We start from the raw sequence: 23,233 nt of genomic DNA on the forward strand, positions 1-23,233 counted from the left end.
CCTTGGCTTTCTCTCACTTGTCTAACTCTCTGTCCTGTGATGGCACACTTGGTGTGTTTCTCTGGCTTAGGACTGTTCACTGGAACTCTAAAACTGCTTTCTATGCGAGAGCTTGTTCAGCTTCCAGCTTCTCCTCCCCCATCTTGTCCTTGTCTGATGCCTTTTTTTTTTAACTAAAGACATGTTCTTAAAATTTTTCAACTAATTTTCTTTTTTTAGTTTTCAAAATCTATACAGTTATTTATTTTTTTCCTTTTCTTGTGCTTTTAAGAAAATTTTATTGCAAAGGTGATGCACAGAGCTATTACAGATACATGATTCAGGTAATGAGCACATTTCCTTTTGAACAGTGTCACCCAGTCGATCATTCTTTCCCAGATTTTTTCTCCCCCAAAGTTGTCCAGCTCATTCCCAACATAGTGTCTAGTGGGATTCACTGCTGTATTTTTCAATAGTCCTTGTCACTTAGTAGATTTTCCAATTGATTTTTACAGCAAGAGAATTGTCATACAGATGGAATTGTTTGGTGAATATTAAGCATGCTTTCTTTGATTGCTTTTCCCAAGGTGTTTTACCAGAGTAAACAATTGTATTATGAGAAAATGTGAACATTAACCATAAATGGATCTTTGTCTGCATCCTTTGGTCACTATCTTTGGCACACAAGATAGAAGATTGCTTAACACTCCCAACCCCACCCCCAAATCAGGAAACAAAAAGAAAGAAGAAAAAGGAAAGGATGTGTAAATGCATTATAAAAGTGGCATTAGATTTCTCAAGACCATTGCTGTACACTAGATAATAAACATATAAAATGTACGCTTAAGCTTATCGATATTTTTCAGTTTTCCAATTCTTTCAAATGTATTTTAAAGTCTTGAGCTGGTTCCTACTAAGGTAAATCTTAAATAGTTATGAATGTGATCATTTAGAAGAAATCATTTTCATGTGACTAAACTCACAGAATCCTAGTAAAAGAGAGGAATCCTGTGTGCATCTGATCTCTTGCATTTAGTAGCTGATAAGGCAACATCTTACAGAAGTGAAATTACTGGTTTCATCCTGAGGCTCCTGAGGTAATAAAGCTGTTTGTACTGATTAACACACTATTGAATGACATCTCCATTTCCAAACATCTGTTTGATACCTGAAATGCTTGCCTAACCTAGAAGAAGGCCTATTAGCTGTGTTCTTCACTACTATTATTAAATAACCAAACGTTAGGGGAGTAACTAGTAAGCAGTAGGAATTCTCCATTCAAAATATTTTGTAGTAATAAAGACTTTAGGAAGAGAGGAATTAGGAGAACTTGCGTGCAAAATGATAAGTTGAAAAGTATATTCGCTGGAAAGAGTAAAGTATGCACATCGGGTTCAGCTGGCAAGACAGTGGGCTCAAGTGGTATGCGTAGTTTTTTATGTCCAAATGAACAAAGCAACAATGACAACAAAAACCCATGCATAAACTGAGGTAGGTGAAGTAAAACAATATATATGCTGGATGGAAATTTCACTAAAATTTGGAATATGTATTTGCAACTAACCAGAATAAAAAATATCAGAGATTCTTTCAGTGATAAGGTAGGCCATGAAATAATACTCCAGAACTGGCTTCCATTAAAATGAAATTATTTTTTCTGGAAGTAAATTCATAGGGCCGTGGGAACTGAGAAGAGGGAGGGGATATGAAGTACTCTTATTTTTCATACCCAAATATGAAGATTAACGTAAGAAATTATGCATTGAAAAGTTGTGAAATTGCTTCCATGCTATATAAACAAAATAGTCTCTGCTAGCTGGTCACAATGTCTTCTAAAGGGTTTCTGATCTTAGTAGTTTAGATTTTAGCTCTCAGTCAATAGACTACAAAACATCCACATGAATTAAATATGGAAGGATCACAGCAAGCTGAAATGCTTCAGGGAGAAGTTGATGGGAATGTGGTTCTTATGTGAACAAGTTAAGAAAAACATCAGGACAATTTTTCAGAGCCAGATCATGAAAGGAGCTTTTATAAAGGCATAAACCCTCATAACTAATAACAAAAATGATAACCAACAATAATAAAATACAATTACCTCATGTAATATTTTTTCAGTTAATCATAGAACCTGTAAACCAGCTTCAAAGCCAGTGTCTTATTACTTGTTGAAGAACTATGAGCTTATAACACACTACATGCTGAGGACAAAAATATGTTCCCACCTTCATGGAATTTGGGTTCTATATGCAGATGTTCTGATAATATTGATTAAATAGTAAGATAGATGAAGCCCCTGTCCTCTGAACTCACATTAAAGTGAGGGCAAATATATGATAATAATTACCCAATATATGGAGAAATAAGGATGTATGGATATGGATGGTCTTTATTTGATGAACAGTGGTATTGAACCAAAAAACTTGCAACGTATTACTGACACTACTTGTGAACTAATGTTGGAGGTAAAAAAGTGAGATTTGTGTGACGTTCTTAAGACATTTGAGAAATCTCATTAGTCTTGACCAAGAATTGGACGCTATTCATTTTAGTAGGGATACAAATAGTCTGTGTAGAAATGCAACCCATATAACAAAATCCTATGTTGCACCACAGGAAAAGGTCCTATAAGATTTCCCTGATGTAGCAAACTTGTTTCTTCTCTATAGAAAGGCTGAGGTCCTGAATTTGTCTCTAGAATTAGTCTGTTGACAGAAAAAAACTTGTTAGTCAATATTAAAATCTCTCCCATATTTGTCCCAGTCACTTTAGACTAAGGAAATTTTTAGCTTGTACATGTTTTCTGTTGGTGGTGGTGGTGGTGGTGCTGTGTATTTGTTTTAGGTTCTTCTAGGGTTTTTTGCTTCTTTTTTTGTTGTTGGGGTTTGGAGTTTGTTTGTTTGTTTTGTTTTTTGTTGTACCTTTGCTGTTACTTGGTCAGTAAATATGTCCTTTGAAACCTCAAAGTCTGACTAAAAGTTCTTGTCTGAGGTTTAGAATGTGAAAGCTTAGACTCATATTCCAATGTGTAATGTGGGGTTTGTAATCTCTTAAGCTTTTCATACTTGAGGATCACTACCCATACCTTCTTGTATTATGTAACTACAAGGAACACTTTCCTTCCATGCTATGCAAAACTCTAGAGATCTTGAGTTTATGCCTCATAGCTCATGCATGGAGACAGGAGAACAGGAAAATTGTGCTTTCACACAATTTAAGCATATCCTTCAATATAACACTTTCTATTTCAAAAGAACTTTTGCAAGCCTAGCACCAGTGTGTCATGCCTTTACTCCTGACTATTTACAAGGCTGAGCTCTGAGGATTGTGGGTCAAAGACCACTTGAACAGGAAAGTTTGTGAAATTCTTATCTCCAATTAACAATCAAAAGCAAACAAACCTGGACGCAGAGCTGTGGTTCAAGTGGTAGAACACTAGCTTTGAGCACAACCCCAGGAATGGTACCAAAAAACCCCAAAGAACTCCTACCATATCTATATGAGAAAACACAGCACAGTGTCAGTAACAAAACAAATCTTTCATGTTAAAAAAAGTTATAAATCAATTTGCTGGCACTGCTCCTTAGCTCATACTATCTCTGTAGCAGCCTTAATCAAAATTACATGTAGAGACATTCATTTTTATTTTATAATAAGATCATTGGTTTCAGTGGGAGTCACATATCTTGATATGATAGATTTAATATCTCCACATTTATGGCACCTTTCTAATAGCTATATTGTGTGAAAGAGGTCATCTTGGTGTCATATTCACACACCTGACCATCTTTCCAGACCAAACTACATAGCAAGAATGTGGACAGGTGGAGAGAGGAAGGAAAGGTGGTAATACTCCACAACATAGTTCCTGCAATTCAAAGGTTCTAACTGAGAAAGAATCTAGAAACAATAATTGAGAATTCCAAACAATTTGGCTATAACTGGAACATTTTCTTCCTTGCCTTCTCCCATCCCAGACACTTCATTTGTTTCTCCTTATAATAAATGAGTTGGAAGAATCATAGACTGCATAACTATTTCTGAGAATGTGTTGGACACTACAATTCACAACTAATAGTACCAGAAAGTAAATGTTCAATGTAGAATATTAATCCTATACAATTTACCTTAAAAGTATTTCTCTTTCTCATTTGAATCAATATAGCAGTAATTTTTTCACAAAAATTCATTATGAGGTATTCATCCAAAATGTATTTAGCTTTACTGTTCTTATACTTGGAAAAACTGACATACATTGACCCAAGATTTGACTAAGCTGATCTCTTCTTTTCCTTTTCTTTAATCTACTTCCTTTATACCTTATCATCTCGCAAATAAATCTTATTATGTTTATGGTTTGTAGTGATAATGTTGTTCTAGATTAAACTATCAGTCATATGCTAAAGTGGATACTTCTGTGGGAGAAATACCATCAGGAAACTGGTACTGAGATTGGGTTTGTTGAATATCAGTAATGATTGAGAGCCATAAGATCTGTGCCTCCTACTGATCCTCTGGAATAAAACAGGACACATGTGGAGGATGAATACAAACTGAGAGGTATATAATGGTACTAAAAATAAAATAAAATAAAACAGCATTAACTCCATGACAAGACAGATAGAGCTACAGTTACTAAAGGAAATTAGATATCAATATATACCACTGCTTATACCAGATCAACTTGGGAAAAAATTGGAGAAAGGGGGATGAGTTTGTACTTTAAAAAATTCAAGATTTTAATCTTTCTGTGTTAATGAAAGTGTATTTTGGCTTTAATTTTTATTGGAAAAGATTCTCATTATGCAAATTTAAAGTATAATTTAATCCTATCAATCTACCTTAAAATGATTATTAACCATGTATCACAAGCTATAATGTAGAAATGTATTATGAATGGTTATTAAAATGAAGATGCTGATTGAAATCAAATTCTATACTTTTCTATCAGTTCCTGAATTGGAGACTTAAACTTTCTGAGTCTTAATTTCCCCATTTTTAATACTGGAAGAATGAAACAACATGCCTTATAATGTGTGGTAGCTAATTTTATGTGATCCCCTTGGATGATCATAGTATCCAAATATTTGCTCAAACAGTATTTTAGATGTTTCTGTGAAAGTATTTTAGATGAAATTAATATTTAAATCAATAGACCTTTGGTGTAGTAGATTATATTTCACAATATGAATGTGCCTCATGGAATAAATTTAAGCCTTAAAAAATAAATATCCACTTGCAAAAAGGGAGAATTTAACCTTCTGGTCACTAAACAGATTTGGATTTGCCAAGCCTTCAAAATATATTAAAAATAAATTCTTTAACACTATATTTATCTATCTGTCTGTCTATATTTATTGGTTGTTTCTCTGTCAAATCTTGACTAAGAGACACTGTTGTCAGAATTTAATAAAGTTATTCAAAATGAAGAAATGATCCATAAGCAATAAGGTTGCCTGATATTGGAGTTATAATTCATAATAGAATTTACCATTTACCAGTTCAAATAGCATAATGTTATCTGGCAAGTTGGTTTGGAAGTAAGGTTGGAACTTCTGAAAATTACTGAGTATTTAATATATGCATGCTCTTTGCTGAGTACTATCATTTACAGTTTGGATTTTATTTCTGACAACCTCATTGTAGTCATTATGATGGTATATAAAAGACAGAAACTAAGGACTAGAAAGTTTGAGCATTGGGGCCACATATGTATTAACAATCCTCAGCTACAGAATTCAGTCAGTCATGCCTAAGGATTTATGCCTATTTATCATGTACATTTGCTCAGAAGGAAACATACTTAAATAAAATTCATTTTAAAAATCAATAAGTTATCTTGTCTTTTACCCTGCAATGTGTCTTTGACAGTGGCTTACAAAGTCTATGGAATAACACGAGAAGCAGTCAGGAAAGACCTGAGGAGCTAAGTAGCCTATGCATGAGCCTTGAGGGCAGAGCAGAGTAAAGCCACTTGCCCCTTGACCATGGCATCAGATTTTCTGTGATGCTTTTCTGACTGTATCCCCTCATACTTCCCTGAAGTTCCTTATGGGTTGAATCTGTTCAGAGGAGTTAAATATTGTATCTACAAATTACCTCATATAAAAAGATCTCATCATCTTTGTTTTCATTTTAGTTTCAGGGAGACAAATGGAAATATTTGTCAATCTCAATTCAAGCAGGGGAAAGGAATGGAAGAGAATTTTATAAACAAGACAAATAATCATAGGTTGAAGTCTGGCAGCTCTAATTGCCTGCTTTTATACAAACAGGGCCAGTTTCCCAAACACTCAAAATTTTCACAGGGGTCAGAAGTGTGAATATTTGCATGAAGCATCTGAATTAGTAATGTAATATATAACACATGTTATCAGTTATGTAATGTATTACATATTTATTATATTACATAATAATATATTATGCTGTATATTATACATATTATATAGATTAACATTGTATAATATATATGCAATGGGCCCAGTTGCAGGGTATAAATTGTATATACATGTAAGGGAATCTCAAGGAATCTCAACACATGAATGCTAAATATAACTAACAAATCCACTAAATTCACTCCAAAACCAAGCCAGATTAATTCTCTGAATATATTCATGCTACTGTTTAATGGAGCCTGAACAGAAAAAAATGTCTATTCACAAATTATTAGCCACGGTTCTAGTTCCTAGGTGAAAGTTAGTGATTCTTGCTTTCTTGCTGACTTATTACTTGTTGACTTGATCACTACAGCTCAAACAATACAAATACCTGACATAATCAACTGGATAAATCACAGCAATCATGGCAGCCATGTAGCATTCTGGACACTTCTTGGAATTTTAATTTCAAATAAGGTGAATTAATGTAATGGTGAACCAGATAAAGACTACTCATGCTTATCAGGCAAAACCACAAGGGTAATATGCAAATATATAAAGCTTTCTTTAGAAAAGTCAAATGTGGCATTTCAGTTAGTTTATCTTTGAAAACACATTTTAGTTAACAGGGAATCTGACTGTGCAGACTCAAAGCAAAACAAAACTCTTTGTACAATCAATTATTAATAGCTCTTAATGATCTTATTTGTTATAACTGAACAGTCATTTCAAATCAGAAATGGGAGACTGTGTCTTTTTTCTCCATTGGGAGGAAAATAAAGGTTAGATTTTTAAATTAAAATAGACATAAAAAACACTCCACCACCACTGCACCCTGCTCCCTGGGCTGACTCTCTGATGATTTCCACCTTCTGCTCACTGTGTCCTATGAGTGCAGAATTAAGTCTTATAAAATTAGAAGAAGTTAGGAAGTATAGGCAATGCTCTCTTTACAATGAGGATAGCTGAAATCCTGAATCTCGTTTCCTATGTGGAAGAAATAAAAACATTAAATATAAGAGGTGAAAAACAACAAGAATAATAAGCTATTCAAACTCCATCTCTGAGATCCAATTTCATGAGACTATTTTTGCGCCCAATGGAATAGTCATGGCATTTTGTCTAGAGAAATAAACTACAATCTCCATAAACACCAACAATAAAAGTTCTAGTTAGAGAAATACAAGGATTTAAAAAGTACATTACATAGATACTTTTTTTATTATTTTTATTGTTATTGTAAAGCTGATATACACAGGGATTACGATTACTTAAGTCAGGTAATGAGTACATTTCTTTTGGAACAATGTTACCTCTTCTTTCCATTTACTCCCAGTTTTGCCCTCCAATCTCTCCCACAGGTTGAATGGTTCATTTTCAACAGTGTTTAGTGAGTATCACTGGTTCATTTTCAACAAAATGTCTAGTGAGTATTATTGATGTATTTGTTCACCAAGAAACCACACCCAAACTGAGAATCCAAGAACCATAGGAAGAACCCAGTTGTAGCAGCCTCCAAGAAGGTGGATAATATGGCAGAAACTCCCAAGCACTTCTCAGTACTAACTCTCAACATTAACAGGCTTAACTCTCCAATTAAGTGACATCGATTGTCTAGTTTGATTAAAAAGCAAGATCCTTCTGTCTGCTGCCTTCAGGAGTTACACCTTGCCCATAAAAACAAACATATTCTGAAAGTGAAAGGCTGGAAAAAAATCTACCACGCAAACAGCCCCCATAAACAGGCAGGAACTGCAATCCTAATATCAGATAAAATAGACTTAAAATTAGTGAGAAGAGATAAAGAAGGTTGCTACATACTAATTAAGGGATCTCTCCTTCAGGAGGCTATTAGAATTCTAAATATTTATCCACCAAACAATGGAGCACCCAAATTTATCAAAGAAGCACTATTTTCCCACAAATCTCACATAGATCCAATTGTTGGGGACTTTAACACACCACAACCCCGCTAGATAGATCAGCTTGGCAAAAACTCAACAGAGAAACCACAGATCTAAACAACTGCATAGATCATTAACTTTAACAGACATCTACTGAATATTTCACCCAGCAGTATCAGAATACACGTTTTTGTCAGCAGCACATGAACATCTTCCAAAATAGACCACATTTTAATGAAATCAAAAGACAAAAATTCACTACCTAACTCTTTCTATGAAGACATCATAACCTTCATCCCAAAAACAGGCAGGGAGTTATCAAAGAAAGAGAACTATAGACCCATTTCTTTGATGAACATCAATACAAAATTTCTCAACAAAATTTTGGCCAATCAACTTCAATAATTCACCCAAAAAATAAAACACCATGGTCAAACAGGATTAATTTCAGGGATGCAAAACTGGCTCAATATATGCAAATCAATTAATATAATTCATCACATCAACAAGAGCAAGGATAAGAACTACATGGTTATCTCAACAGATGCAGAAAAAGCATTTGACAAGATTCAACACCCCTTTATGATGAAGGCTCTGGAAAAATTAGGAATCCATGGAACATTCCTCAATACAATAAAGGCTGTTATGACAAACCTACAGCCAGCATTATTAATTAATTATTAATTAATGGTGAAAAACTAAAACCATTTCCTCTAAACTCAGGAATGAGACAAGAATGTCCACTCTCTCAATTTAGTATTAGAATGTCTAGCTAGGGCAATAAGACATGATGCAAATATAAAGGGGATCCATATAAGGAAAGCTGAATTAAAACTCTCCCTCTTTGCAGATGACATGATCTTGTATTTAAAGAATCCCATGGACTCCACACCCAAATTACTCAAGCTGATTCAAAACTTTGGCAATGTAGCAGGGTATAAAATTAACCCTCAAAAATCAATGGCTTTTCTGTATGCCAACTATGAGAAGACCACGGCTGAAATCAGGAAAGCAACTCCATTTGTAATAGCCTCACAAAAAATAAAACTCCTAGGAATGAACTTAACCAAAGAAGTGAAGGACCTCTATGATGAAAACTTTAAAAGTCTGGAAAAGGAAATAAAAATCAGAACTTAGAAAGTAGAAAAACCTCCCATGCTCCTGGATTGGAAGGATCAACATCATGAAAATGACAATACTTCTCAAAGTTATCTACAAATTCAATGATACCTATCAATATTCCAACCTCATTTTTCAAGGAAATAAAAGAGGCAATCCAAAAATTCAATCCAAAAAATGGAACAATAAAAGACTCCGAATAGCCAAACAATCCTTAACAGAAACAACAGTGCTGGAAGAATCTCAATACCAAATTTCAAACTCTACTACAAAGCTATAATAATCAAAACAGATTGGTACTGGCACAAGAACAGACCTCAGGACCAATGGAATAGAATTGAAAACCCAGAAATGAACCGACAAACCTATAGCCACCAATTCTTCTATAAGGGAGCTAAAAAAATAGAATGGAACAAAAACACCCTCTTCAGTAAATGATGTTGGCAAAATTGGTTATTCTCTTGTAGAAAACTAAAACTAGATCCTTATATATCACCCTGCAGCAGAATCAACACTAAATGGACCAAAAACTTTAGAGTCAAAGCAGCCACCCTGAAAACATTACTGGAAGGAATAGGAGAAACCCCAGGTCTCCTTGGCACAGGCTGAAGTTTTCTTAATAGAGACCCAGAAACGCAATAAATCAAAAAAAGGTTGGACAAATGGGATTTCATGAAGCTGCAGAGCTTCTGCACGGAAAAGCTAATAACTAGCAAGATCAATAGAAAGCCCATGGATTGGGAGAAGATCTTCACTAGCAATACAATGGACAATGGTCTCATATCTAAAATATACTTGTAATTCAAAAAATTAAATCCCTCAGCAACAAATCCTCATAGAAACAACTGCCTGATAAATAAGTGGGCTAAAGACTTAAAGAGAAACTTCTCTGAAGAGAAAATGAGAATGGGCAATAGACACATGAAGAAACATTCAACTTATCTAGCCATAAAAGAAATGCAAATCAAAACAACATTGAGATACCACCTCCCCCCAGTTAGAATGGCTATAATCAAGAACTCTTAAATACAACAGATGCTGGAGGGGATGGGGCCAAAAGGGAACCCTAATGTATTGTAGGTGGGAGTTTAAACTTCTTTAACCACTCTGGAAAGCAGTATGGAGGTTCCTCAAAAGATTCCACATAGAGCTCCGCCATGACCCAGCAATCCCACTTTTGGGCATTTACCCAAATGATCACAAACAAGACCATACTAAAGCTACCAGCACAACTATGTTTATGGCAGCCTTATTTACCATAGCTAAGATATGGAACCAACCCAAATGCCCCTCAGTAGATGAATGGATCAAGAAAATGTGGTATATATACACAATGGAATTCTATGCCTCCATCAGAAAGAATGACATTGCCCCATTTGTCAGGAAATGGAAAGACTTGGGAAAAATTATATGAATTGAAGTAAGCCAGGCCCAAAGAAACATAAGTCCCATGGTTTCCCTTATTTCCAATAACTAGTATATGTCTGAGTCAAGCAGAAAAGGTCAGATAAATTGATGTTAGGCACATGAACCCCAAGATAAGTATTCAAATGTTTTTTTTCTTTCATGTGATTGTTTCTAGCATATTTATAAGATTATTTCTTTGTTGCTTTGTATGTCTTTCCCCTACGGTATAACTCCTGCTTTCACTGTAGTTGATGTTGGTATAATTCTTGGAGGGGAAGGGAAAAAACAGAAATTTGTGGAGGGGAAAGGAAAAAACAAATCGTTTAAATAGGGATACAGGTGGACCCATTGCAACAATGCGATGTACAAATCATTATGTGGAAAAATGAACTTTACAACTTTGGTGGGGGGGAGGACCAGTTGGAGGAGGGGAAGGGAAGGGGAAGGGATAGGAAGGGGAAACAAAGGAGGAAACAACAATGCTTAATAAGAAATTTACTCATTATCTTGCCCATGTAATTGTAACCCTTCTGTAAGGTATTTTCACAATTTAAAAAAGTTGCAAATTAAAAAAATAAAAATATAAAGCTATCAGCAGAACTATGTTTACTGCAGCATTATTTACCATAGCTACAATATGGAACTAACCCAGATGCCCCTCAGTAGATAAATGGATCAAGAAAATGTGGTATATATACACAATGGAATTCTCTGCCTCCATCAGAAAGAATGACATCACCCCATTTGTTAGGAAATGGAAAGACAGAAAAAGTTAGATTAAGTGAAGTAGGCCAGGCCCAAAGAAACATAGGTCCCATGGTTTCCCTTATTTGCAATAACTAGTATATGTCTGAGACAAGCAGAAAAGGTCAAATAAGATGATTTTAAGCGAAATGAACCCCAAGATAGGGACACAAGTGGTTTTTTTCTTTCTGGCTATTTTTTCTAATGTATTTATAAGGTACCATGTGATTTTTTTTGTTGCTTTGTATTTTCCTTCACCACGGTATAACCCCTGTTTTCACTCTATTTGATGTTGGTAGAATTTGGGGAGGGGGAGGGAAAAAAACAAAATGTTTAAATAGGGATACAGGTGGACCCATTGCAACAATGAGATGTACAAGACACTATGTTGAAAAAGAAACTTTAGAATTTCATTGGGAGGTGGGGAGTGAGAGGAAGAGGTGGGAGGGAAGGGATTGTAGGGGAAAAACAAAGAAGTAGTCAACAATGCTTGATAAAAAATGTACTTATTACCTTGCTCATGTTACTGTCACCCCTTTGTACATCATTTTCACAATAAAAAAACTTATTAAAAATTTATTTGCCTTGAATGAAGGAAGTCCTTACAACTATGATTATTATTGCTATTACTATTATAGTATACTACTACTACTATTAGAGAAGTAATTAATCATTCATTATGAATCGATGGTACAATGAAAAGCTATTTTTCAAATGATTTGTTTTGGCTCTTGCTATAACCAGAGAAATTACAATATGAAATGGATAACTAGAGAAATTACAAATGTGACAGCATAGGACTGATTTTCATTATTTTTTAAGATGAAATAAGGATACATTCGTAGTGATTTCTTCACAGAAAGGTTCTGGTAAAATCTGATGAAAATGAAAAGGTTAGGCAGCTCATTCACACCTGATAGGAAAATAGTTTCCTCAAAACTGAAAATTTTTACCCTTTGTATTTTTCAGTAGTATGAGTCAGCAAGGTCTGGTTGGCTGTAAAATGACAACACATGTACTTAAAGTTATATTTAATTGGAAAGCTTTTATATTTCTCATCACAAAATGACAAGTTCAATTGATTTTTTTCCCCTTGAACTGAATAGTTGTTGGACACAATTGTCCTAAATTGACTGGTAATTCCACTTGGGTCTAAATCATAGTGAAATAATACATCAACCCAGAAGGAAAAAGAATAGCGATCAAGCAGATTGCGTTCACACAAATTTAGTTTATTGATAGAATTGTCACCTTTTAATCCACCATTTCTTTGTCAGAGATAAACAGCACCATTCAGGTCAGCCAGTAATGTTGTCAACCCTTCAAACCTATATACCATTACAGCACCTGACCTGGGCTGCTGACAGGGAGTTTTAGCCTCTCCATTGTTGCCTTTGGGAAATTATTACTATTTTGTTTGCATTTGCCTGCTCCATACTAAGCATGGAGCTTGGCAAGTAGAGTCAGCCTAAGGCAAAATAAGGAAACAAAGTCTGCTTTGGGGATCCTCCAAATCACCTAATCAAAGGATTACTGCCTCTTGATAAAATTTCAACAGTCCAGTGTTCAACATGTCAACTTCTGCACTGCACTCTAGTCACTTTACTCAGGGTCTTAATCTCTGTACTTAATTGATGGCATTTGATACGTTAAGTGATTTGAGGGTGAAAGCTGTTAATAGAAAATTGAGGGGAGGGTTGGTTTGCGAATGGTGGGTGGGAGAGTGAAAAAAGGGGAGGGGGATTATGTATCAAGATGCACTGGATTCATAAACAGATTTGTTGACTATTAACTTCTTTGTGAAACTACTTACTGATAATAAAAATACAACCTTAAAGACAGCTTTTCATGTCATTATCATACTATAAAAGACTTTGGTATAATAGAATAACTTCTAAGGAGATCATCAGATTATTCTCTTAAGTTGAAGGGAAGGGGGCAGAGGATTTGTGAAGCCTAGGTGCATGCGGTACTGCTAAGACCACAGGTTTATTCTGGGCTAAGTGCAGGCCCTAATTCTGAAGAGTCCATGAGGCAGGCTTCAAAAGTAACTAGAGTGTGAAGTGCTTGTCTTTGTTAAGTAGCTAGTGTTTATCACTCCACAATGAGTATGTACCTCAAAACATCATATTTTACAGTGCATATGCACAGTTATTTGCCATGTTAAAAAGACAATTTTAAGCCTGGTGCAAGTGGCTCATGCCTGTAATCCTAGATACTCAGGAGGTTGATATCTGAGGATCATGGTTCAAAGCCAGCCTGGGCAGGAAAAGTCCAGAAGTGACACTATGGCTCTAGTGGTAGAGCATTTGCCTTGAGCTGAAGAGCTGAGGGACAGTGGCCAGGCCCAGAGTTCAAGCCCCACAACTGACAAAAAAAAGTCAATTTTAAAATAAATCACAAATGTCTCTCCCATAGTAGAATTCTGCAGCTTCTTAAGTTTGAGATTCATGCCTGTCACCATCTGCTGTGATTCTGACTCAGGGTTTACAGAACCCCAGTAAAGAAATGGGGTAAAAAGATAGTTAAGAGGAAAATAAATTGAAGGAGGGGGAAGGGGAAAGAAAAGAAAAAAAGACAGATCACTGCCCTGGGTTTGTAGAAGTCTAGAGTAGATCTTCATCCATTTCTGCAAGGTAGTATCCGTCTCTCTCTCTCTGAGTAAGATTGACTTTTTATTTCTTCTAGGGACTTAAACTTTAGTACATGTTTGTTTTCCTCAGCCTCCACCCAACTGAAGTTTTACTGGTTCCCATTCCTACCTTATTGGTTTGTCTTTCTTAGAAGTCACGTAGCTGTTGTTTTATTTGTGGAGACACAAAAAAAGTGATATATGTCAGCAATGCAACATATTGGTTCCATTCAAGTTACCTCTTAAAAAAAAACGTAACGTAGGAAAGTTTGAGGCAAAGTTTGAATAACATGTGTCTAGGTCATTTGGTAACTAGATTTTGGATATTACAGCATTGCATAGAAGCTTAGAAACATTTTGCTAAGCTAAAAAAGTCAGTTATATTATATGACTCCATTTATATGACTCCATTTATATGAAATTTCCACAACAGACATATCTAAAGAGACAGAGAGTAGATTGCTACAGCTGGTGACAACAGAATGGAAATAGAGTCATAATAGCTAAAAGGAATGTGATTCTTTTAGAGGTGATGGAAATAACTTAAAATTGACTGTGGTGAGCATTGCACACATCAATGACTAAACTAAAAACCACTCACGGGCACACATTAAATCAATGGATTACAGAATGCTTATTATATCTCAGTAAAACTGTTATACAAAATATATAATGCATGCAATGAAGCTTGCATCTCTCTAGTTGTGAGGATGTGTATATCACTCTGTCTCAATAGTTTCAAGACCTAAAATGCTTTCAAATCGTCAAGTCCAGGTTTTATTCATCTTTGAACACTTACTACTGATGAATTTGAGGTTAAAACCCTATAGAGCCTCTTATAACTGCAGTGGCTGTGTAACTGAAATGAAAACACACCATAATCCTTAAAACAGCATCAGGACCAAGTCATCTATAGTGTAAAAGAAAATTCCCTGGGGATGGCAGGGTAGATCTTGTCATTAATAATAATAGGCTCTTCTGGTTTATGTGTATGGATGATTAGTTAATTAAGCAAGCACATAATTTTTGCCAGGGCAACATTGCTTTCCTGGACACTCACCAAATCCTGATAAGGACTGTCTGTCTTCCACTGTTCAAAGCCAACACAAAAAATCTGCCAGCCTTGAGAGAGAAGATATCTTCTCATGCAGAGTTAAGCTTCCTCTTTTTTCATAGTTGTGGTCAATTCAATGATGCTTCTTACAATCAAGAAAGGTTTTAAAGAACAATTTTCAAAGCTAATTCCATAAACTGAAGGAATTAAAGCATACCCAAATAGCCATGACGCTTCTCAAGCTCTTGGGCTGAAGAGCTAAATCTAATTACAGTACTTTCTTTTTTATCACTGCAAGATCTTTGATATTTTTGATGCAAGTTAGTAAATATAACTAATCAAGCCTAACTATTCTTTCTCTGCTTAAAATCTTCCTTTTTTCACAGTTATTTTGATTTATTATTTCATATACAAGTTCTCAACTCTTCCACTTAGATTATTCATTGAAGTAAGTCATAGAAGAAGTTCTGAATATAAATGTAGACATATGTTAGAATTAAGCCAATTCTTTCTGCAAATATACTCCAATTTAAATTTTCACTTGAGCAAGCTTTGATACAGTTCATCTTAGCTATTAAGGTTAGACAGTGCTGTTGATTTTGTGAAGTCACCTGCAAGCTTTCTGCAAAATGCTGTGCAAGTCTGAGGTATATTGCAACAGAGATTTTCTACATTTTCTGCTAAGGATGATAATCTATCTTCATCTTTAGCTAATATTTTAAAATTAGTATTACCTTAAAAGTGAATATATATACTTTTATAAATAAGAATTTATTTAGAATTACAAAAAAATTAATCTAGATATTTTTTCTATGTATTTTTTGATCAAAGCTATTCACATTCCTGTCAAGGTTCTTTATCTAAGCAAGTAATGAATGAATGAATAAGTGCCTGTAAGAATTCCTTTTTACATAGGGAAAATGGAAGAAAATTAACTGTAAAAGAAAATGCATTATCCATTGCAAGGATATTGATTTGGCCACGTGGGTGGGACTTCACCAATATGATATTTTTACTAGCAGGAATCTCTGGTTTGCCCTCTTAGGGTTAATTTTCCACTATAATTTTAAACATTTGAAAGTCACATTCTTTCTCCAAGTTGCAAAATTATTCATTTCTTACATCAAAAATTGATTCCTTCAAGTGTTTTCCATTTTACCAGAAATAATTTATTACTAGATGCTTTTATGAGACAGCAGGAAATATGCTTACCTCTTCAATATCCTTTTAATAAAAATGGATTGCAATCTACCAGGAAACATTTAGTCACATCAGGAGAGAGAGAAATTTGACTAACTTGTTATTTTCTTAGGAAAGTGTTAAGATGCTATTTTCTAAATAAGTTCTGATCTTCGTGAAATCTCTCTCCCTAGAAAGAATGGCAATATTTGGCTGAAGTGACAAGGCAAAGTTATTATCTGTTTATTCTTCCTCTGTTTGAGCTGGGTAGAAAGCATTCAGGCCAAATGGAAATTCAGAGTCTGCATATTCAAGACACTGGATTTTGAACAATGTGATAGTGTTGTGAGTTTATTACTTATTGAAAGAATAATTAAAGGGAAAAAGTATCAACCTCTGTCAGACAGGGTTCACTCAATGATCCCCTTTTTACATTTTCTTTCATCATCATCATCATCACATCAACATCAGCAGCAGCAGCAGCAGCATCACATCATTTTCTTTATCTACATTACTATAATAACACAAGTTGTTTGCTAATATGGTTAATGTGCATACACTAAGCACTGAATCACATTTCTCCTTCTAATAATTATATGATATTTAATGGTAGTCCAAGTTTACCAATGAGAAAACAAGGCAGAAAGAGATGAAATGCCCCATGTCAACCGTCAGAGCCACTGTGCTCATGAGCAAATTACATTGACATGCAGCATTCTTAGTTATCTTTTTCTGAGACCCTTCTTTCATTATAAACATGGTATGGGTTCCTGTGGTCTGCATTAAAAGCACGCTGCTGGCCCATCCTTTTCTTTACAGCACCATAACAGAGCTGTCTTTCACATACTACAATCATAGAAAATCTCAAGCTGCTTCTTGAGTAGGCAGTCACAGATTTACAGAAGTGTCAGTGTTCTACTATACTCAGTCACTGCTGGAAAACAAATTGCATTGCGTGTTAGAAGAGAAGCAGCAGAAGTGAAAACAGCCTGACTAGAGAGTTAGATGTCCTTAAAAACAACATCAGTCTCCATTCACACAAGAGTCTGTGCATCCATCAGGCTTCATGACTCATGGTCCTTATTCCAATATCTGGATTGATTTCAGAAAATCAAATAGTGAAAATACAATACTATCAGAACACTGTGTCTCCTGTCATCCTGATTATCACCATTGATGCTCATGATGTCTTGCTTGTTTTCTCAGTTAAGATTCAAAAAAGACTTTTTGGAATAGCAAAAAATTTGAGAATTCTAGATAGTATATGCCCAAGACACACTCAAGAATCTTGTTTTCAGAAGATCACATTTATTATACTCAGAAACACAAATTAGAATATGTTATATATAGTGAAATAAATAGGTTAAAATATATTATGAAATGATTATCTAAAATAAAAAAGCAAAAAATTATTCACTCAAGTAAAGTATTTATGTCGAAAAACAAATTTTACAACTTTGGTGCAGGTGGTGGTGGGGGAGGGAGGGTTGCAGTTGGTGGGGGGAGGGGGAAGGGGAAGGTATGGGAAGGGGAAACAAAGGAGGAAGCAACAATGCTTGATAAGAGATGCACTCATTACCTTGCCCATGTAATTGTAACCCCTCTGTAAGGTATTTTCACAATTTAAAAAAAGTATTTGCCTCGAGAAGATAATTACTTATGGTATTTATTAAAAAACCAAACAACAGAATGGATGAAGTTCTTTCAGGCACTATAGCCTGAATCATTGCAAGTAGAGACAGATACTCCATAAATTCTTGGTATTGATGTTATATTTTGGGCACTACTTTTCACCAAAAGGCATTTTTTACAAACAAAAAATTGCTGCAAAAAGATTAACTTGATGTTGTCTGTTCCCTTGTCACTTCTTAACAAATACTTCAAGTATCTCAGAAGAGAACTCTGCATGGTGTATCTACTTACATTCAAACATGTCTCACTTGGACAGTATGAGACTCAGAAGCATGGAACATTTGAAGGTAGAAATAGTACTGTTGCTTTGCTATAGGTGGGAATAGATATGACAATGAGTTGGAAGAAATGGTACTGATATTTGTTTGGAAGTCCTCTAGTGACTTTGATTTCTTTGATGTATGTCTAACCATTGGGATCTTATTTCTCATGCTTTAAGGGTTATTCATACTAATTTAGTAACTTTTATGAGGTCATGTATAATCAAAAGTCTTTCATGTAAATAGATAAAAAGATGTTTGCCAAATACTAACACCATGGCTAGACTAAGACATATATTCAGCTAATAATATTGTGATATGTGCAATTTCAAGATTTCCACAGGAAAGGCATACTTAAAAAAAAACTATTCTCCATCATTTGACAACTATCACTCCCTACCTCTTAGACATTTTAATTAGTTACCAAACCCAACCTCAACCATATTTTGAATATTTGCATAAATCACATTACCATTCTTACTATAAGATGTATAGATAAATGTATGTAGGTAAGATAAGTATAAAATATGCCAACAGCAGTGAGTCAAAAGATAAATTTCAGCACTGAAGCACTTAAAGACATTGAACAATGGAGCCTCATTTGTGGAAAAGGTTTGAAGATAACAGGTATCTTGTTAAGTGATTTATGGCTTCTATCGGTAAAAATCAATGAAATGTTAGACAATGGCTAGTTATGCCTGGGTTTCAGCCTCAATTCAATAATACGAACATATATAAAATACCTATTCTCCTCACAAAATACTGCTAGACTCTGTAAATATCATCCAACTTAGTAAAAATCAACCCAGGCACCCCCAAATTCATGGGGCTGTTATAAAACTCAATATAGAATTATATTATAGTCTTTGTGACTAGATAATAAATAAGGAAATAATTACTTAGGAGTTTTTCAGTTGAAAAACTACAAATTCAAGTAGTATATAAGTGGAGAAAATGGGATAGGAGGACAAAGTTCTTCAAAGACTTGACAAGCAATTGCCAAGTGTGTAATCTCAGGTACTGAAAAAAAATTGGATTTAATCTATATTTCACTTTGGGTTAAGCTATATCCAGAGATGTGAGTGACACTGATATGGTGTGGCTTTCATTTTCTCTTTATTCCAGTTTTGTTTTTCATGTTGACTTCTTTAACAATGTGAGATCCCATTAGCTAAGTCCAACTTTCTGCCCTCATAATTTAGCAACTATATAGGAAAATTAATACTTTCTTCCTGAGACATTTCAGCTAAAGACTCATAAATCAGTATCATATTTCTGGTTTAGATTGTGTGACCATCTGTGATCACCCTGGCCTAGAGGACATAATGTACTGATTGACCAAGACAAGGTCATGATCTTAACCGATTCCATAAGAAATAAAGTCGGCCATAGAAGAAAAGCAGCTTGAGAATTTCTTTTTAAAAATGCTATAAGATACATGAGATGTGTCAGACCAGGATGTAGCTCAGTGGCAAAGCACTTGCCTGGCAAGTGCAATGTCCTGGTTTAGATACCCACAACCAAATAAAAAAGGCAAAAAGAAAGATATTAGATGTGATTATCCTAGAAAATAATTTTAAAAATTAGCTCAAGATAACAATATTTCAAACAATGTGAATATATTCTTTTTCATAATCATCAAAACTGATAAGTAGTTAACCACCAGGTGATAAGATGTATAATAGTGTAGGAAATTCAGGATCATTTTTCTCATTACTTCATATGGTCTAATATACTTGCTGACATTCCAGCCATTACATCATCATCAATAAGATAATAGAAAACAGGAATGTATAGCAGTCCCTTTCCTTTAAAGATATATCCATTCAGTTTCATTCTATTACCCAAGGGTGGGTCACATGACTATCCTTCTACTTATAGAACAGGCGGATTGACAAGTAAACTTCAACCTATGCAACTAAAATTAGAAATGATTATAGAAAATAAAAGAACAGAAGTATGATAACAATCCCAAACATATGTGAAAACAGCTAATATAATGCTTGATAAATGCTATCCAACTAACATAAAAATTATGTTTGGGTTTTATCCTGTGAAAAGTTATGAGACTCTAAAATCAAACTAACTTCTTGATTGCTCTATCAAATCAGCAAAACAGATAATTCATCTGTCTACTAATTCTAAATAGCATCTTATCAAAACAAAAATTATGGCAGCCTGGTGCACATCATAAACATTTTCTTTCAAGATCTGTCAAAGATAATACTTTCAGAATAGTAATGACATAATTTCTTAGCCTTTGTATTTAGACAATTTAGGTCTTCTAATAAAGAAAGAAAAGAGAAACAGGCAGTATGCAGTATTACTATGTAAGGATGAAATTAACAAAATATTCCCCTGTCATGTCATTAAGCAATGGAAGCCAAATCATTTAGTCTGAGCTATAATAAAAACAGGAATCACAACTTTAATGACAATCTGCTGAGATGGATTTAGCTTTTCAGTAGAAAGGGATCAGACTGACCAAAGTGTTAAATATCCTTGAAATTCCAACCAAGAGAATCATCCTCTTTTTAAATCTCTTATGTCTTAAGTCAGTCACAATAAAGACAAGTGCTAACAGTGCTCTGTAGATCATAATCTTTTCTTGGATGACTTGTACAATTAACTAACCTGTCAGTAGTTTAGAAACCTTTGTACACAGAAGTAATATCTATTCTGGTGATGAGTAGTCTAAATGTCATTTTTCCTAAAACTTCTCAAACTATTTCCAGCTGTCACTAAGCAAGTGAGCACCGGAATAATCTACTCGGTAAAACAACAACAACAACAACAACACTTTTTTCATTGCACAAAGTGACCACTTATGTACCCACATAATTTTCACATTGGGTTCAGTGCTCTGGAACAGCAAGGATAATTCAGTTATATTCTTAAAGGTACAAGATCAGATTAGATCCATTGTTTTGTCTCCATCTCTTATAATTTTTGTGAATTGTAGGATTCACAAGGAATCACCAGGTAAGAACCAATTGGTGTGGCAGCTCAGTGCTGATAATCAGAACATTGCTGCAGGAACACTGAAGAAGCAATGACAGAATGCTCCCCCCAAGAACAGGGAAATCAACAGGCTCTGAGAGCATAATCCTGCTTTAAGTTGTAGGTATCCCTCTGCCACAAACTGTAAGTCCTTATGATTGCCATTACCCTATCTCCACCAGAAGGTATTTTCTATCTTGCTTCAACTACTCAACTGCATTTTTTGTCCTTTCATCTAATGACTAATTAGAAAGTTACCAGAAAGTTCTCTACAACTAGAAGTACCTCCCTGGAGATTCTGTCATAGATTGTAGCTTTAGAGCCCAAAGTATTTAGATCCCAAAGCTTGATAACTAATGTTCAGATGATACATATCAATTTCATTTTTGTATGGTTTTATTGTAAAAATATTGTACAGAGGGGTTACAGTTACATGAGCAAGGCAATGAGCACATTTCCTATGGCACATGGTTGCCTCCTCCTTTGTTTTTCCCCTACCATCCCTCCTCCCCCCCAACCTCTTACAACTACCCCTCCCCCCACCGCCAAAGTTGTAAAGTTCATTTTCAACGTAAGTGTCTTGTACATCTCATTGTTACAATGGGTCAAACTGTATCCCTATTTAAGCATTTTGTTTTTTGTTTTTTCCCTTCCCCTCCCCAAATTAGAGAAGTGTATATACAAGATGTAGCTCACCGACCATCAAATACAATGAAAATGGGTTATACCATGGGGGAGGAACATACAAAGCAACAAAAAAAATCACATGGTACCTCAGTAGATGAATGGATCAAGAAAATGTGGTATATATACACAATGGAATTCTATGCCTCCATCAGAAATAATGGCATACCCCCATTTGTTAGGAAATGGAAAAACTTGGGAATAATTATACTAAGTGAATAAGCCAGGCCCAAAGAAACATAGGTCCCATGGTTTTCCTTATTTGCAATAACTAGTACATGTGTAGGACAAGTAGAAAAGGTCAAAAGCTATGTACATATGACCACATAAAATGATGTTAAGCGAAATGAATCCCAAGCTAGGAACACAATTTTTTTTCTTTCTTATTATTGTTTCTGACGTATCTATAATGTACCATGTGATTTTTTCAATTTCATTTTTAAAATATTATAGAAGTCTTGTGTTGGCTCAGATATTCAAATATGGTAAGAGAAAAATTTGTGCATAGGATGTTGGCCATTTGGGAGAAGTGTAGAATTCATGTGGTATAGAATATGAGCAGGTTTGTGTATCAAATACTGCTGGAGCTTGTTAGGCAGACACAACAAAAGGTGACCTTGGCATTAGTGCCTCCGTGAGCATAATTCTCTGAGAAAATGTAACCAAACATCCACTCAACTTTATTATTTATTTTATAATAATATTTATTTTCAATTATGCTTTCAGTTTGGAGCTGAATATTTTATTGAAATTAGGAGAGCATTACCATCAAATGCTGTTTACTTATTCAGCAAATTTTTTAAACATGGATTCTCATTTATAGAAAAGTTTGAATATTAAAGAAAGGATCACATTATTTCTGCACTTAGTGTCTATTATTGCCAACTAGTTTACACAGTTAGTCAAATGTAATGGACAAATGTTGATATTATAATAATAATTATTATTACTGTTATCTAAGTACTATATGTCATTCAAAGTTATGCTGCTTGCCTAGTTTATGTCCAAGCTTTCCATTCAAGATACTACCATGTAACTAGTTGTTATTTTTCATTGATAATTTCTTTTTTTTTTATTTTTATTTTATTTGTGAACATACTATACAGAGGAGTTACAATTACATGGGCAGGATAATGCATACATTTCTTACCAAGAATTGCAGCCTACTCCTTTGTTTACCCTTCACATCCCTTCCCAGCCTC

This window comes from Dipodomys ordii, unplaced genomic scaffold (genome assembly GCF_000151885.1).
Source record: "Dipodomys ordii isolate 6190 unplaced genomic scaffold, Dord_2.0 Scaffold34, whole genome shotgun sequence".
In the NCBI taxonomy this organism is placed as follows: domain Eukaryota; kingdom Metazoa; phylum Chordata; class Mammalia; order Rodentia; family Heteromyidae; genus Dipodomys; species Dipodomys ordii.